Genomic DNA, 18,298 nt, shown 5'->3' on the forward strand with positions numbered 1-18,298 from the left:
TATTATTTTATTTTTATATTTTATCTTCCCTCTTCCTAAAAGATTTCAGTTTGTTTTTCAATTGAGTTGTACAGTTTATAGGTCACATTAAAGGTGGAAAAAGTTCGGAAATTATTTATCTTTGTCTCATTTTTTTACATCACAGAAACCTGACATTTTAACAGGGGTGTGTAGACTTTTTATATCCACTGTATATATAATATGTTAAGCTTTATCTGATTTTGCTTTTTTTCTGAGTTACATTTTTTTTTAAAAAGTGTACACATACAATAAATAAAAGGAGTATATTATAGCTTTCCTTTAAGTACCATTAAGTACCTACAGTTAAAGGGTCATTATACACTCATTTTTTCTTTGCATAAATGTTTTGTAGATGATCTATTTATAAAGCCCATAAAGTTTTTTTTTTTTTAAAAATGTATAATTTTGCTTATTTTTAAAGAACATTGCTCTGATTTTCAGACTCCTAACCAAGCCCCAAAGTTTTATTTGAATACCGTCGTCAGCTACCTTCTCCAGCTTGCTCCTGTTTGTGTAAAGGGTCTTTACATATGCAAAAGAAGGGGGAGGGGGGAGTGTCTTATTTCCCACTTGCAGTGGGCTTTCCAACTGCCTTTTCAACAGAGCTAAACTGAAAGCTTCTAAGTAAGTTTTTAAACCATTTTATACTGGATTTTTATATCAGTGTCTGTGCATCTTATTCTTTATAGTAGTGTCTATTACATGCAGTTATATGAAAATGAGTGTATGCTGTCCCTTTAATGCCATTTAAACTAGTTTTGTTGTTTGTATTTTAATGCTCTTAGCCTGTATTGAACAATAAGAAATATATGCTTTAGATTCTGTATAGTTTAATGCATTTTTTAATTGAGAAATGTATGTTTAACAGTTATTTTTAAAAAAAAAAATGCAATTAAAATCTGTGTTTGTGCTTTGCTAGCTAAATTTTACTACTTTCTCTTCAGATACTGCAGTCTGAAATAATCTGGGTATGGCAGATACCAGGATAACACTACCTACAGGAATGCATAGTGCCTAATGTAATGTTTGTTGGAGGATGGATAATGGCCTAGGGCTGTTTGAGCTAAGTCCCTTATTTCCAGTGAAGGGTCATCTTAATGCTACAGGATTCAAAGACATTTTAGACAATTGGCTGCTTCCAACTTTATGGCTAAAGTTTGGTGAAGGCCCCTTCCTGGTTCAGCGTGAATGTGCCCCTGTACACAAAGTGAGGTCCATGAAGAGATGGTTTGACGAGTTTGATGTTAAAAACCACAAATGGCCTGCACAGAGCCCTAACCTCAACCCCTTTGAACGCCTTTGGGATGAACTGGAATGCCGATTGAGAGCCATGACCTCATAAATGCTGAATAAACACTAATTGCCATAGATGCACTCCAAAAGTTTGATGAAAGCCTTATTAGAAGAGTGGGATGAGCTGTCCAACAAGCTCATATAGGAGTGATGGTCGGGTTTCCACATACTTTTGGCCATATAGTGTGTGTACATAGATAGATAGATATAAATATCAGTTTTAAACATACATATCTCAGTGACCACTGCATGTTCTTTCACCAAAAAAAAAATCTAAATTAAAAACACAAATTAGACAAAATCTATGTGGCAGACAAATTTCATATGGATCAGTACAGTAGTTTTTGTTGTATGTTAAACAAATTGTTTCCTTTTCTGCTATTTGATCCAGTAGTTGCGTGTAGCTGAAACAGGTCTTCACCATCAACATGTAGTCACTGTGGAATTTGAAAATATTTTGGCAACTGCATGCATTCTTCAGCACGATTTAGATTGTGCTTTCAAAATTAATCATTAATTGTTTAAAGCCAAAACAATTCAGATAATAGAATATCAAAAATCTGGCCCAGAATCCAATGGGAAAAAAGTTACAATAATTTAAGGTGCATTGCTTTTAAATAATGTTTATATATATATATATATATATATATATATATATATATATACACACACACACACACACACACACACACATATATCTATATCTAGAGCTGCAACAACTAATCGGCATAATCGATAATAATCAATTATGAAAATAGTTGTCAACTAATCTCATAATCGATTAGTTGGTTTGCAATTAGTTGGTCTGTGCACAGCACCAGCTGCCAGGGTCGGATTGGGCAGCAGGGATACCGGGAAAAATCCCGGTGGGCCGCCGGCTGGCAGCTCAGCTGGGCTGGCCTGGGCTCCAGGGCTCAGCTGCTGCAGTAGATAGCAGCAATTTTGATGTGTAGTGTTTTGTAACTGCCTGATATATTTGCGGTAACTTCTTAGCCGGTAATTAAACATTACTTTAATTAGTTGTTACTTGTTACGCTAATGACTCTCGGGTCTCAGCTCACTGTGTCTAACAGTCTAACCTAACCAATATTAACCCCCTCTCTGGCCGGGCCGGCCCGTAGGTACGCTACCTTACCTACCACAACACAAGCCAATCAGACTGAGTCTGTGTCTGTTAATCACACAGCTCAGTCTGTCACTGGATGAGGGCGTCCCGGGAGAAATGCGGGGGTGGGCCAGGCGGCTGCGGCTTACGTGACGTCACACGTGACCCACATGACATATAGAGGAGGGAGCCTGGGACGCTACCAGCCTGGGGAGCATGAGCGTCAGCAACGAGCCTATTTGAGCTTCAGTAGTTGGAGGCAGCCTGGAGGCCCCGTGGGGTCACGTGTAGGTAGGGACAGTCACAGACTACAGAAGACCTCAGGCTCTGACCAGACGACGACGGACGGTTACAGGACACGCAGAGGCAGCCAGCCAGCCAGAGAAATGAGAATAGATTCAGCAGAGTAAAATTTAAATTATTAAAATTAAATTACCCTGGCTGTTTTAAAAAAAAAAAAAGTATTAACTGCTCAACTGCAATATACTTAGTTTTGGCATAATGGCATTGATTATAATACTACTACACCATCAATGCTGTGTGTGTATATGACTCATTGATTTTGTTTTTAGCCCCCATGATTTCATAACCCCCCCAATATATATATATATATATATATATATATATATATATTTTTTTTTTTAACCCCCTTTGTGAGAGGGCAGCAAGTAATATTACTGAGAATTATTATATCCTTATAATAATAATAATATTAATAATAATGCATTATTATTATTATTAATATTATTATTATAAGGATATAATAATGCTCAATAATTACAATTATTTCACATCTCCCATAGCAACATTAACCCCTCCTTGTGTCTCATAATATAATCCAATATGTTAATAATTTATATAACAAAATCACAATCAGTTAATGATCATTTTCAGTCAGATGAATAATGGGGCAAACACACAGTAGAAAAATGTAGCTCCATAGATAAATATATCAGTTTATTGAGCTTCTTAATTTATGACTCTGTGCGACTCTTGACGAATAGTACACCGGGGGGTGTATGAAAATAAGAAGCTTTCATCAGCTCCTATGATGCAATCAATTAAACTAGTGCTGGAGATCACAAATTAATGATCAAATGGCATAAAATGTTAATTAAAAAAATGTTTTTTCAATATTTTTTACCCTTGCTTTCCCTGAAATTAACTCTGAAATAAGAGGGGCGGGGTCTGGGGATGAGGGGGCGGGGTCTTGGGCTGGTCTTCTAACATTTCCAGGGCCGGTCTGGTTTCCCAGTCCGGCCCTGACAGCTGCTTCACTTTGATGAGCTCCTGCACATGGTATTGTGTTTTATGGTTATGCCCTTAGCCTAAAGGACATCAACAGACATTTTAATTTTCACTTTTTGAGGACACTATAAAGTTTCTTTTTAAGTTTACAACTACTCCTGTCTTATGTGCAACTCAGAAATAAAATTGGAGTCATTTGTATTGTTTATATTAAATCAGGTGATTTGGGACTGTGCTTTGCATGATATAGTGCTGAGCTTGTTATTTGTTATATGAATTTATGTCACTAATACCTGTTTGCATAATTTTAAGCGGCTCACTTGCTATTGCTGATTATATGTACTCTATAGATAAATGTGTAAGGCTGTGTCCTGTTACTGATATATAGTCTTTAGCCCTTTTGCCTTTTTTTGTGTTTTTAAAAAAAATATTTTTAATTATTTGCAATATGTACCAAATTCAACCTCTGTAAGTATATATCTGTTATTTTAGGAGTGGACTCGATATTTTTCCCCCTAACCTTATAGCTGGTTGTTTACCATTGCATATAGATATTCACAATATTTTTATGTCAGCATAAAGACCAGGCTTACTTCGTTAAGAGGCCCCTTGCATTGGTGGAGAGCTAACAAAGATAAATAGCCCACCTTGGTGAAATTGGCAAAACCTGACTTACGCATCTCAGGCACCTCGACACCATCATAGTTTGCAAACAAGAGAATTAGGGGTCAATTTATAAAGCAGCATATGCTGCTTCCCACCCACTCCGCCTTAGTTCCGCCTGAAGCGGAAGTTAAGAAGCAGCACTCCTAAGGCCGCTGCTCCATAACTCGTCTGCCACCTCTGGGGTGGCGGACAGCAATCAGCCCGATCAAATACAATCGGGTTGATTGACACCTCCTGCACGCAGCCGATTGGCTGCGATTCTGCAGGGGGCAGTATTGCACCAGCAGTTCACAATAACTGCTGGTGCAATGATAAATGCCGACAGCGTGTTTACCCCACAGTCTCAACCAGGAGCATGTAAACATGTTGACATTTTTGCATTTCAATGCAAATGTTCTGAAAGAGTGAATAACAGAATGTTTTAAACAGTGGTAGTCTACCTATTACTAGTACCTCTTTTCAAACAGTTTGTGGCTTTGCTTAATTATAAAAAAAAATTCTGCTGCTTAAAAAACACAGTTGTGTTAATATAAAGTTTTAGTCTGAAGTTTATATTTATAACACTCAGTATATGGATTTTATTTTGAATATAGGAAAAAATTATTTATTTTTTATCCGATTAGTTGATTAATCGAAAAAATAATCGGCCGAATAATTGATTATGAAACTAATCATTAGTAGCCCTTATATAAAGTCCTGCTAAAAACATGCAGACATAAATGAGAGCAAGTCCCAGAACTTATCTTGAGTATGTTTTCAAATCAATAAAATCATGAGACAGTATATTCATATTGGTCCTCATAAAACTTTTAGTTTTACTTTCTTGAATATTGCAGCTTTAATGGTAACAAACCACATAATTGCCATTGATTCCGTGTATAGTAAAAATTGTGATTAATATAGAATTAGGCCTAGATTTAGAGTTGGGCGGTAGCCGTGAAAACCAGCGTTAGAGGCTCCTAACGCTGGTTTTGGGCTACCGCCGGTATTTGGAGTCAGTCAGGAAAAGGTCTAAAGCTCACTTTCCAGCCACGACTTTTCCATACCGCAGATCCCCTTACGTCATTTGCGTATCCTATCTTTTCAATGGGATTTAGAGTCGTGGCTGAAGTGAGCGTTAGAAATCTAACGACAAAACTCCAGCCGCAGAAAAAAGTCAGGAGTTAAGAGCTTTCTGGGCTAACGCCGGTTCATAAAGCTCTTAACTACTGTGCTCTAAAGTACACTAACACCCATAAACTACCTATGTACCCCTAAACCGAGGTCCCCCCACATCGCCGCCACTTGATTAAATTTTTTTAACCCCTAATCTGCCGACCGCCACCTACGTTATCCTTATGTACCCCTAATCTGCTGCCCCTAACACCGCCGACCCCTATATTATATTTATTAACCCCTAACCTGCCCCCCACAATGTCGCTGCCAGCTACCTACAATAATTAACCCCTAATCTGCCGACCGCAAAGCGCCGCCACCTACGTTATCCTTATGTACCCCTAATCTGCTGCCCCTAACACCACCGACCCCTATATTATATTTATTAACCCCTAATCTGCCCCCCTCAACGTCGCCTCCACCTGCCTACACTTATTAACCCCTAATCTGCCGAGCGGACCGCACCGCTACTATAATAAAGTTATTAACCCCTAATCCGCCTCACTCCCGCCTCAATAACCCTATAATAAATAGTATTAACCCCTAATCTGCCCTCCCTAACATCGCAGACACCTAACTTCAATTATTAACCCCTAATCTGCCGACCGAATCTCACCGCTACTCTAATAAATGGATAAACCCCTAAAGCTAAGTCTAACCCTAACACTAACACCCCCCTAAGTTAAATATAATTTAAATCTAACGAAATAAATTAACTCTTATTAAATAAATTATTCCTATTTAAAGCTAAATACTTACCTGTAAAATAAACCCTAATATAGCTACAATATAAATTATAATGATATTATAGCTATTTTAGGATTTATATTTATTTTACAGGCAACTTTGTAATTATTTTAACCAGGTACAATAGCTAATAGTTAAGAACTATTTAATAGCTAAAATAGTTAAAATAATTACAAAATTACCTGTAAAATAAATCCTAACCTAAGTTACAATTAAACCTAACACTACACTATCAATAAATTAATTAAATAAAATACCTACAATTATCTACAATTAAACCTAACACTACACTATCAATAAATAAATTAAATACAATTCCTACAAATAAATACAATTAAATAAACTAACTAAAGTACAAAAAATAAAAAAGAACTAAGTTACAAAAAATAAAAAAATATTTACAAACATTAGAAAAATATTACAACAATTTTAAACTAATTACACCTACTCTAAGCCCCCTAATAAAATAACAAAGACCCCCAAAATAAAAAAATGCCCTACCCTCTTCTGGACCGATCGGTGAACCCGGTGAGGTGAAGACAAGGTAGGAAGATCTCCAGGGGCTTAGTGTTAGGTTTATTTAATGGGGGTTTGGGTTAGATTAAGGGTATGTGGGTGGTGGGTTGTAATGTTGGGGGGTGGGTATTGTATGGTTTTTTTTTACAGGCAAAAGAGCTGAATTCTTTGGGGCATGCCCCGCAAAGGGCCCTTTTAAGGGCTGGTAAGGTAAAAGAGCTTTGAACTTTTGTAATTTAGAATAGGGTAGGGCATTTTTTCATTTTGGGGGGCTTTGTTATTTTATTAGGGGGCTTAGAGTAGGTGTAATTAGTTTAAAATTGTTGTAATATTTTTCTAATGTTTGTAAATATTTGTTTATTTTTGTAACTTAGTTCTTTTTTATTTTTTGTACTTTAGTTTATTTAATTGCATTTATTTGTAGCAATTGTATTTAATTTATTTATTGATAGTGTAGTGTTAGGTTTAATTGTAGATAATTGTAGGCATTGTATTTAATTAATTTATTGATAGTGTAGTGTTAGGTTTAATTGTAACTTAGGTTAGGATTTATTTTACAGGTAATTTTGTAATTATTTTAACTAGGTAACTATTAAATAGTTCTTAACTATTTAATAGCTATTGTACCTGGTTAAAATAATTACAAAATTGCCTGTAAAATAAATATTAATCCTAAAATAGCTACAATATAATTATAATTTATATTGTAGCTATATTAGGGTTTATTTTACAGGTAAGTATTTAGCTTTAAATAGGAATAAATTTATTTAATAAGAGTTAATTTATTTAGTTAGATTTAAATTATATTTAATTTAGGGGGGTGTTAGGGTTAAAGTTAGACTTAGCTTTAGGGGTTAATAAATTTATTAGAGTAGCGGTGAGCTCCTGTCGGCAGATTAGGGGTTAATACTTGAAGTTAGGTGTCGGCAATGTTAGGGAGGGCAGATTAGGGGTTAATACTATTTATTATAGGGTTATTGAGGCGGGAGTGAGGCGGATTAGGGGTTAATAAGTGTAGTTAGGTGGAGGCGACGTTGGGGCGGCAGATTAGGGGTTAATAAATATAATATAGGGGTCGGCGATGTTAGGGCAGCAGATTAGGGGTACATAGGGATAATGTAGGTGGCGGGGGTGTACGGAGCGGAAGATTAGGGGTTAAAAATAATATGCAGGTGTCAGCGATAGCGGGGGCCGCAGGTTAGGGGTGTTTAGACTCGGGGTACATGTTAGAGTGTTAGGTGCAGACGTAGGAAGTGTTTCCCCATAGGAAACAATGGGGCTGCGTTAGGAGCTGAACGTGGCTTTTTTTGCAGGTGTTAGGTTTTTTTTCAGCTCAAACAGCCCCATTGTTTTCTATGGGGGAATCGTGCACGAGCACGTTTTTTAAGCTGGCCGCGTCCGTAAGCACCGCTGGTATCGAGAGTTGAAGTTGCGGTAAATATGCTAAACGCTCCTTTTTTGGAGCCTAACGCAGCCATTCTGTGAACTCTAAATACCAGCGGTATTTAAAAGGTGCGGCCAGAAAAAAGCCAGCGTAGCTAACGCACCCCTTTGGCCGCAAAACTCTAAATCTAGGCGTTAGTGTTTTCTAAATGTTAATGCAAAATGACTGGTTTAAAATAATAGAACAAATGAAATCAAATAAATAGTACATTTAAATATTCTACGCTTTCCACTTAACCACTAGAATTATATACATTATATTTTAAATATGATACCAATGGTTAAACCACAAAATCTACTATTGTCTAAATATTTAATAGAGTATAATAAACAAAATAAATTATACATGAAAATATTTTGTTTTTCCAATATTGATTTTCTGGCTCTGCTTGTCTGCAGCAATCACTATATATATATATATAGGAGTAGGGCATTAGGGCAGTATTCTGTCTATGATTAAGGCTCTAAAGGAGCTGAAACGCGTCAGACGCCCACCACAGCCCCTTTCTTGCTGTTCATTATAGCCATTGTCTGATACACATATCTTAGAAGCTTTTATTTAGTGCTAATAAAGTTTCAATTTTGCTTTGAGCTCCCTGTCCGGACCTTTTTCTTTGATTTATTATATATATATATATATATATATATATACTCTTTCTAAAAAAAATAACCTTTTATCTGTATTAATTCTGAACAATGTGTTTTTTCACCAGGCGCATGTAAGAGTCTTTATTATGCAAAAATTAAGGAGAAAAACATAATTTATGTAAGAACTTACCTGATAAATTCATTTCTTTCATATTAGCAAGAGTCCATGAGCTAGTGACGTATGGGATATACATTCCTACCAGGAGGGGCAAAGTTTCCCAAACCTCAAAATGCCTATAAATACACCCCTCACCACACCCACAAATCAGTTTAACGAATAGCCAAGAAGTGGGGTGATAAGAAAAAAGTGCGAAAGCATAAAAAATAAGGAATTGGAATAATTGTGCTTTATACAAAAAAATCATAACCACCACAAAAAAGGGTGGGCATCATGGACTCTTGCTAATATGAAAGAAATGAATTTATCAGGTAAGTTCTTACATAAATTATGTTTTCTTTCATGTAATTAGCAAGAGTCCATGAGCTAGTGACGTATGGGATAATGACTACCCAAGATGTGGATCTTTCCACGCAAGAGTCACTAGAGAGGGAGGGATAAAATAAAGACAGCCAATTCCGCTGAAAAATAATCCACACCCAAAATAAAGATTAAATGAAAAAAACTGAAATTATAAGCAGAAGATTCAAACTGAAACAGCTGCCTGAAGTATTTTTCTACCAAAAACAGCTTCAGAAGAACACATCAAAATGGTAGAATTTAGTAAAAGTATGCAAAGAAGACCAAGTTGCTGCATTGCAAATCTGATCAACCGAAGCATCATTCCTAAAAGCCCAGGAAGTAGAAACTGACCTAGTAGAATGAGCTGTAATCCTTTGAGGCGGAGTTTTACCCGACTCGACATAAGCATGATGAATTAAAGATTTCAACCAAGATGCCAAAGAAATGGCAGAGGCCTTCTGACCTTTCATAGAACCGGAAAAGATAACAAATAGACTAGAAGTCTTTCGGAAATTCTTAGTACCTTCAACATAATATTTCAAAGCTCTAACTACATCCAAAGAATGCAATGATCTCTCCTTAGAATTCTTAGGATTAGGACACAATGAAGGAACCACAATTTCTCTACTAATGTTGTTAGAATTCACAAACTTAGGTAAAAATTTAAAAGAAGTTCGCAACACCGCCTTATCCTGATGAAAAATCAGAAAAGGAGACTCACAAGAAAGAGCAGATAATTCAGAAACTCGTCTGGCAGAAGAGATGGCCAAAAGGAACAAAACTTTCCAAGAAAGTAATTTGATGTCCAATGAATGCATAGGTTCAAACGGAGGAGCTTGAAGAGCCCCCAGAACCAAATTCAAACTCCAAGGAGGAGAAATTGACTTAATGACAGGTTTTATACGAACCAAAGCTTGTACAAAACAATGAATATCAGGAAGATTAGCAATCTTTCTGTGAAAAAGAACAGAAAGAGCAGAGATTTGTCCTTTCAAGGAACTTGCAGACAAACCTTTATCCAAACCATCCTGAAGAAACTGTAAAATTCTCGGAATTCTAAAAGAATGCCAGGAAAAATGATGAGAAAGACACCAAGAAATATAAGTCTTCCAGACTCTATAATATATCTCCCTAGATACAGATTTACGAGCCTGTAACATAGTATTAATCACAGAGTCAGAGAAACCTCTTTGACTAAGAATCAAGCGTTCAATCTCCATACCTTTTAATTTAAGGATTTGAGATCCTGATGGAAAAAAAGGACCTTGCGACAAAAGGTCTGGTCTTAACGGAAGAGTCCACGGTTGGCAAGAGGCCATCCGGACAAGATCCGCATACCAAAACCTGTGAGGCCATGCTGGAGCTACCAGCAGAACAAACGAGCATTCCTTCAGAATCTTGGAGATTACTCTTGGAAGAAGAACTAGAGGCGGAAAGATATAGGCAGGATGATACTTCCAAGGAAGTGACAATGCATCCACTGCTTCTGCTTGAGGATCCCTGGATCTGGACAGATACCTGGGAAGTTTCTTGTTTAGATGAGAGGCCATCAGATCTATTTCTGGAAGTCCCCACATTTGAACAATCTGAAAAAATACCTCTGGGTGAAGAGACCATTCGCACGGATGTAACGTTTGGCGGCTGAGATAATCCGCTTCCCAATTGTCTATACCTGGGATATGAACCGCAGAAACTAGACAGGAGCTGGATTCCGCCCATACCAGAATTCGAGATACTTCCTTCATAGCCAGAGGACTGTGAGTCCCTCCTTGATGATTGATGTATGCCACAGCTGTGACATTGTCTGTCTGAAAACAAATGAACGATTCTCTCTTTAGAAGAGGTCATGACTGAAGAGCTCTGAAAATTGCACGGAGTTCCAAAATATTGATTGGTAATCTCACCTCCTGAGATTCCCAAACCCCTTGTGCTGTCAGAGACCCCCAAACAGCTCCCCAACCTGTCAGACTTGCATCTGTTGAAATTACAGTCCAGGTCGGAAGAACAAAAGAAGCCCCCTGAACTAAACGATGGTGATCTGTCCACCACATCAGAGAGTGTCGTACAATCGGTGTTAAAGATATTAATTGAGATATCTTTGTATAATCCCTGCATCACTGGTTCAGCATACAGAGCTGAAGAGGTCGCATGTGAAAACGAGCAAAGGGGATCGCGTCCGATGCTGCAGTCATAAGACCTAGAATTTCCATGCATAAAGCTACCGAAGGGAATGATCGTGACTGAAGGTTTCGACAAGCTGATATCAATTTTAGACGTCTCTTGTCCGTTAGTGACAGAGTCATGGACACTGAATCTATCTGGAAACCTAAAAAGGTTACCCTTGTCTGAGGAATCAATGAACTTTTTGGTAAATTGATCCTCCAACCATGATCTTGAAGAAACAACACAAGTCGATTCGTATGAGATTCTGCTAAATGTGAAGACTGAGCAAGTACCAAGATATCATCCAAATAAGGAAATACCACAATACCCTGTTCTCTGATTACAGACAGAAGGGCACCGAGAACCTTTGTAAAAATTCTTGGAGCTGTAGCTAGGCCAAACGGTAGAGCCACAAACTGGTAATGCTTGTCTAGGAAAGAGAATCTCAGAAACTGAAAGTGATCTGGATGAATCGGAATATGCAGATATGCATCCTGTAAATCTATTGTGGACATATAATGCTCTTGCTGAACAAAAGGCAGGATAGTCCTTATAGTTAACATCTTGAATGTTGGTATCCTTACATAACGATTCAATATTTTTAGATGCAGAACTGGTCTGAAGGAATTCTCCTTCTTTGGTACAATGAAGAGATTTGAATAAAACCCCAGCCCCTGTTCCAGAACTGGAACTGGCATAATTACTCCAGCCAACTCTAGATCTGAAACACATTTCAGAAATGCTTGAGCCTTCGCTAGGTTTACTGGGACACGGGAAAGAAAAAATCTCTTTGCAGGAGGCCTTATCTTGAAGCCAATTCTGTACCCTTCTGAAACAATGTTCTGAATCCAGAGATTGTGAACGGAATTGAACTAAATTTCTTTGAAAAAACGTAATTTGCCCCCTACCAGCTGAGCTGGAATGAGGGCCGCACCTTCATGTGGACTTGGGAGCTGGCTTTGGTTTTCTAAAAGGCTTGGATTTATTCCAGACTGGAGATGGTTTCCAAACTGATACCGCTCCTGAGGATGAAGGATCAGGCTTTTGTTCCTTGTTGTGACGAAAGGAACGAAAACGATTATTAGACCTAAATTTACCTTTAGATTTTTTATCCTGTGGTAAAAAAGTTCCTTTCCCTCCAGTAACAGTTGAGATAATAGAATCCAACTGAGAACCAAATAATTTATTACCCTGGAAAGAAAGGGAAAGCAGAGTAGACTTAGAAGACATATCAGCATTCCAAGTTTTAAGCCATAAAGCTCTTCTAGCTAAGATAGCTAGAGACATATACCTGACATCAACTCTAATGATATCAAAGATGGCATCACAAATAAAATTATTAGCATGTTGTAGAAGAATAATAATGCTATGAGAATTATGATCTGTTACTTGTTGCGCTAAAGCTTCTAACCAAAAAGTTGAAGCTGCAGCAACATCCGCTAAAGATATAGCAGGTCTAAGAAGATTACCTGAACACAAGTAAGCTTTTCTTAGAAAGGATTCAATTTTCCTATCTAAAGGATCCTTAAAGGAAGTACCATCTGCCGTAGGAATAGTAGTACGCTTAGCAAGAGTAGAGACAGCCCCATCAACCTTAGGGATTTTGTCCCAAAATTCTAATCTGTCAGATGGCACAGGATATAATTGCTTAAAACGTTTAGAAGGAGTAAAAGAATTACCCAAATTATTCCATTCCCTGGAAATTACTTCAGAAATAGCACCAGGGACAGGAAATACTTCTGGAATAACTACAGGAGATTTAAAAACCTTATATAATTGTTTAGATTTAGTATCAAGAGGACTAGAATCCTCAATTTCTAATGCAATTAGGACTTCTTTAAGTAAAGAACGAATAAATTCCATTTTAAATAAATATGAAGATTTATCAGCATCAACCTCTGAGACAGAATCCTCTGAATCAGAAGAACCAATATCAGTATCAGAATGATGATGTTCATTTAAAAATTCATCTGAAAAATGAGAAGTTTTAAAAGACTTTTTACGTTTACTAGAAGGAGGAATAACAGACATAGCCTTCTTAATGGATTTAGAAACAAAATCTCTTATGTTATCAGGAACACTCTGAATATTAGATGTTGACGGAACAGCAACAGGTAATGTAACAGTACTAAAGGAAATATTATCTGCATTAGCAAGTTTGTCATGACAAACAGTACAAACAACAGCTGGAGGAACAGATACCAAAAGTATACAGCAGATACACTTAGCTTTGGTAGCTCCAGCACCAGGCAGCGATTTTCCAGAAGTATCTTCTGACTCAGCTTCAACGTGGGACATCTTGCAATATGTAATAGAAAAAACAACATATAAAGCAAAATTGATCAAATTCCTTAAATGACAGTTTCAGGAATGGGAAAAAAATGCCAGTGAATAAGCTTCTAGCAACCAGAAGCACAAAATAATGAGACTTAAATAATGTGGAGACAATAGTGACGCCCATATTTTTTAGCGCCAAAAAAGACGCCCACATTATTTGGCGCCAAAAATGATGCCACATCCGGAACGCCGACACTTTTGGTGCAAAAGAACGTCAAAAATGACGCAACTTCCGGCGACACGTATGACGCCGGAAACAGAAAATTTTTGCGCCAAAAAAGTCCGCGCCAAGAATGACGCAATAAAATGAAGCATTTTCAGCCCCCGCGAGCCTAACAGCCCACAGGGAAAAGTCAAATTTTTAAGGTAAGAAAAAAATGATTTAATCATATGCATTATCCCAAATATGAAACTGACTGTCTGAAATAAGGAAAGTTGAACATCCTGAGTCAAGGCAAATAAATGTTTGAATACATATATTTAGAACTTTATATAAAAGTGCCCAACCATAGCTTAGAGTGTCACAGAAAATAAGACTTACTTATCCCAGGACACTCATCTACATGTAGTAGAAAGCCAAACCAGTACTGAAACGAGAATCAGTAGAGGTAATGGTATATATAAGAGTATATCGTTGATCTGAAAAGGGAGGTAAGAGATGAATCTCTACGACCGATAACAGAGAACCTATGAAATAGACCCTGTAGAAGGAGATCATTGCATTCAAATAGGCAATACTCTCCTCACATCCCTCTGACATTCACTGCACGCTGAGAGGAAAACCGGGCTCCAACCTGCTGCGGAGCGCATATCAACGTAGAATCTAGCACAAACTTACTTCACCACCTCCATAGGAGGCAAAGTTTGTAAAACTGATTTGTGGGTGTGGTGAGGGGTGTATTTATAGGCATTTTGAGGTTTGGGAAACTTTGCCCCTCCTGGTAGGAATGTATATCCCATACGTCACTAGCTCATGGACTCTTGCTAATTACATGAAAGAAATATAGTTCATGTGGTATAGTATTTTTCATCTTTTGGTTCAGTTCTCTAAGTACACAGTTTATTTTGTAGCGTAATTACACTAAGTATTACCAGAATGTAACTTTCAATATGAAAATGCAGCCAACAATCAGCAAGCACTACTCAGGGTGCTGAACAAAAAAAATGAGGCGGCTCCTAAGCTTTACATTCCTGCTTTTCAAATAAAGATACCAAGAAAATGAAGAAAAATTGATATTAGTAAATTAGAAAGTTGCTTAAAATTGCATGCTCTACCTGAATCATGAAAGAAAACAATAGGGTTTCATATCTCTTTAACCAATAGAGAGTTGCTCACACACCTGTTAAAAAAATATAATAAATTAAAATCTGAAAAGGTTTTTCCCAGAGCCATTCACTGCTAACATTAAGTCCTTTGTTCTGGGTCGTGATTACCTGTCAGAAATGATCCCAAGTGATAAACACTTTAGCTACTCTATCAGTAACCAGAGGGCTTTGTCTGACATATTACTGAATTGTACACCAGATATTACAGCTTAGCATCTAAAGTGCTGAAACAGCTTGCCAGATATCTCAACACTGACGAGCAATGTTTTCATTTAGTCTAGAAAATAAACTTTGATATAAATGATTTGAAATACAAAATATGGTATCATGCAAGCACTATATATAATTGTGGGTAATTATAACTGACAGGCTTAAAAAAGTGCAAACTAATTAATGGTAAGTTCTACTTTTACATATCCAGACCACAGAAACCATAGGCTTGATTAACCATCTGAGATGGCTTTAGGGGCCAGATGAATATGTGTACCTAAGTGAGTGCTCCTAGGGAACCACACTAACCAATGACAACACAAAACCCTCCAGATGAAGCAATTATATTTGATGAGCATGTGGCAGCCGTGAAATGCCTGGAGGGGTGAGGAAGAGAGCAATATAAGCAAAGGAAGAAAAAAAAGAATACAAATAAATCAATCCAAGAAAGAAGATGAAAAAATGTAGATATCTGACTAAAGAGGAATGAGTACCACAGACAGCAGGTCACAGCCAAGCATCATATAACTAAGTTAGAGCCTAAAAACAGTAAGCACACAACAGACTAGGAGGCAACTAAAGAAGAAATACTGAGGTTTGACAAAGGTGTTGACTAATGATCACAATTAATGGGCTGATAATTATATGCATATTTTTATTATGATTTTGTTAAAATGTAGTTCATAGTCATGAAATCTGCATTTTTATTTAATGATTAAGATATAATTTTAAACAAGTCTCCAATTTACTTCTATTTTGAAATTTGCTCCATTCCCTTGTTATCCTTAATTGAAGGAGCAGCAATGCACTACTGGGAACTAGCTGAACACATGGGTGAGCCAATGACAAGAAGTATATAGGTGCAGCCACCAATCAGAAGCTATCTCACAGTAGTGTATTGCTGCTCCTGAGTCTACCTAGGTTTAATTTCAAACAAAGGATACAAAGACAACAAAACAAATTAGATAATAGAAATAAACTAGACCGTTGTTTTAAATTGCATGTTCTAATCTGAATTATGAAAGTTTAATTATCACTTTACAGTCTTTTTAATATGTGCCATTCATTTTATGGTGATTACTAGACAGCTATAAGAACATGAAACTCATTATTTGAATGGTAGGAAATCCTTTGCACATATAAGGCGCCTTGGCACTAGAGTTACTAGTCCTCATAGTAGGACCAAGTAATGCAGTGAGGTATTTATCCCTGTTATGACACTCACCTAGTAGCTGGACTGAAACAGGACCACTAATTTGAAAGAGGCAGAATGTCTCCTTCATATAAAGGGTATCCCATGCCATTATGTATTAGGAGAAGACTACTAATATGTTACAACAACACTGATTCCCCCCCACCCCCCCCACATGCTGGGAGATTACTTAAAAAAAAATAAGCTGTAAACGTGACATAGTTCTGATGTCACACAATATAACTCAATATTATATCCTGCAAGTTATTACCTATAAATCTTAGTTAGCTGGCCATCACCTGCATATAAAATCCTGCTGGAAATTACCTGCATATATTGCATTATTACCATTGTATTGCCTCTGCTTGTCCCAATATGTCATCTCTACTCGCTGAAATTAAGCAATGAACTCTGTGTGTATAAAGGTGATTGACTTAGTTGTAAACTATATAAAACAAATTTCAGTAATAAATTAATTATTAAAAACAGATAAAAGATATGAAGCAATCAGCAGATAAATAACAAGGACAGAGGAGATCACTAAATTGTTTAATCGAGTCACAAATATATTTCATACATCTTTATTGTATTAGCTGCCTGGAGCTGACCCTCACCATGCACCAAATATAGTGCTTTTTAAGCTTTAATAAGCATTTGTATTTAAATATTGTAGGAGGTGTAAAGCACGTTTCTGCTCTATAAAAGAGGAATTACAGGGAACGCTTTAGAGAACTGTCTGTTGGCCTACCAGAATAAACTTCAAGTGATGGTAAACCTTACATGTTCTATAATCAGGTACGGAATCTAAGTAATATTTTAGATGGATTCAAAGATGTGCTGTAAGTTTCTTTTTAATCTAGCCGTGCCATTCTAATACCCGGTGCTCAGGCCACCCACTTCAAAACTCATATTTTTGGGGAGCTAACGGTTTGAATTGTTCTCCAATAGGAGCTCTAGCTACAACAAAAGTGTCATACGACTAGAGCGCCGATTGTAGAACAGTTCATAACGATATCTCACAAAATAGTGTTGAAGTGTGGGGGGGGGGGGCCAGAGCGCGGGGTATTTGAATTTCATCACTAGATTAAAAAATAAGTTACGGCGCATCTTCATTACAACCGATTAATTAACTCCATGTGAAATATTGTTTCCATTCTGGGTCTGATTATACAAAGGGGAAAATTTACCATCACTTTAAAGTAATTGCAAAAGCCCAACTGTTGGAATTTGTAAAGGGACACTTAAGTCAAAATTAAACTTTCATGGTCTTGATAGAGCAATTTTAAACAACTTTCCAATTCACCAATATTCCAAATCAAATTTGCTTTGGTTTCATAGGACCACAGGAGAGTTCACATCTTTAGCATTTGCAACAATGTTTAAAGCAATGTTATACAGTGTTGCAAACACTGCTGCCGTAGAATGCTAAAGACACGTGAACACTTCTAAGGTTCTAGGAGCCCACCTAGGTTAACTCTTTAACAAAGGATACCAAGAGAACAATGCATAATTTGAGAACAGAAACAAATTGGAAATGTGTATAAAATTGCACACTTTATCTGGATCGCGATTTTACTTGTATTATTCAAATTAAACACATTGGTTCTTGACTGGTACACAGGGAACCATGTCTTTCAATTTCCTGAGCTCACAGTATCCATCAGGGAAATTTGTATCCAACTCAATATTGCAGCCACAATGTTGTCACATCCTGGCTATTGTCACAACAATGTTGCTGTTACAGGAATATCATAGGTGATATTATTGC

The 18,298-nt window shown here is 37.0% G+C and overlaps 1 protein-coding gene across 2 annotated transcripts in view; it reads right to left on the reverse strand.

Annotated features, from left to right (window-relative positions):
• The window catches only part of PDSS2 (decaprenyl diphosphate synthase subunit 2), a 632,456-nt gene that overhangs the window by 531,371 nt on the left and 82,787 nt on the right, over nt 1-18,298 (reverse strand). The window lies entirely within an intron of this gene.

Source organism: Bombina bombina, chromosome 4 (assembly GCF_027579735.1).
Source record: "Bombina bombina isolate aBomBom1 chromosome 4, aBomBom1.pri, whole genome shotgun sequence".
In the NCBI taxonomy this organism is placed as follows: Eukaryota; Metazoa; Chordata; class Amphibia; order Anura; family Bombinatoridae; genus Bombina; species Bombina bombina.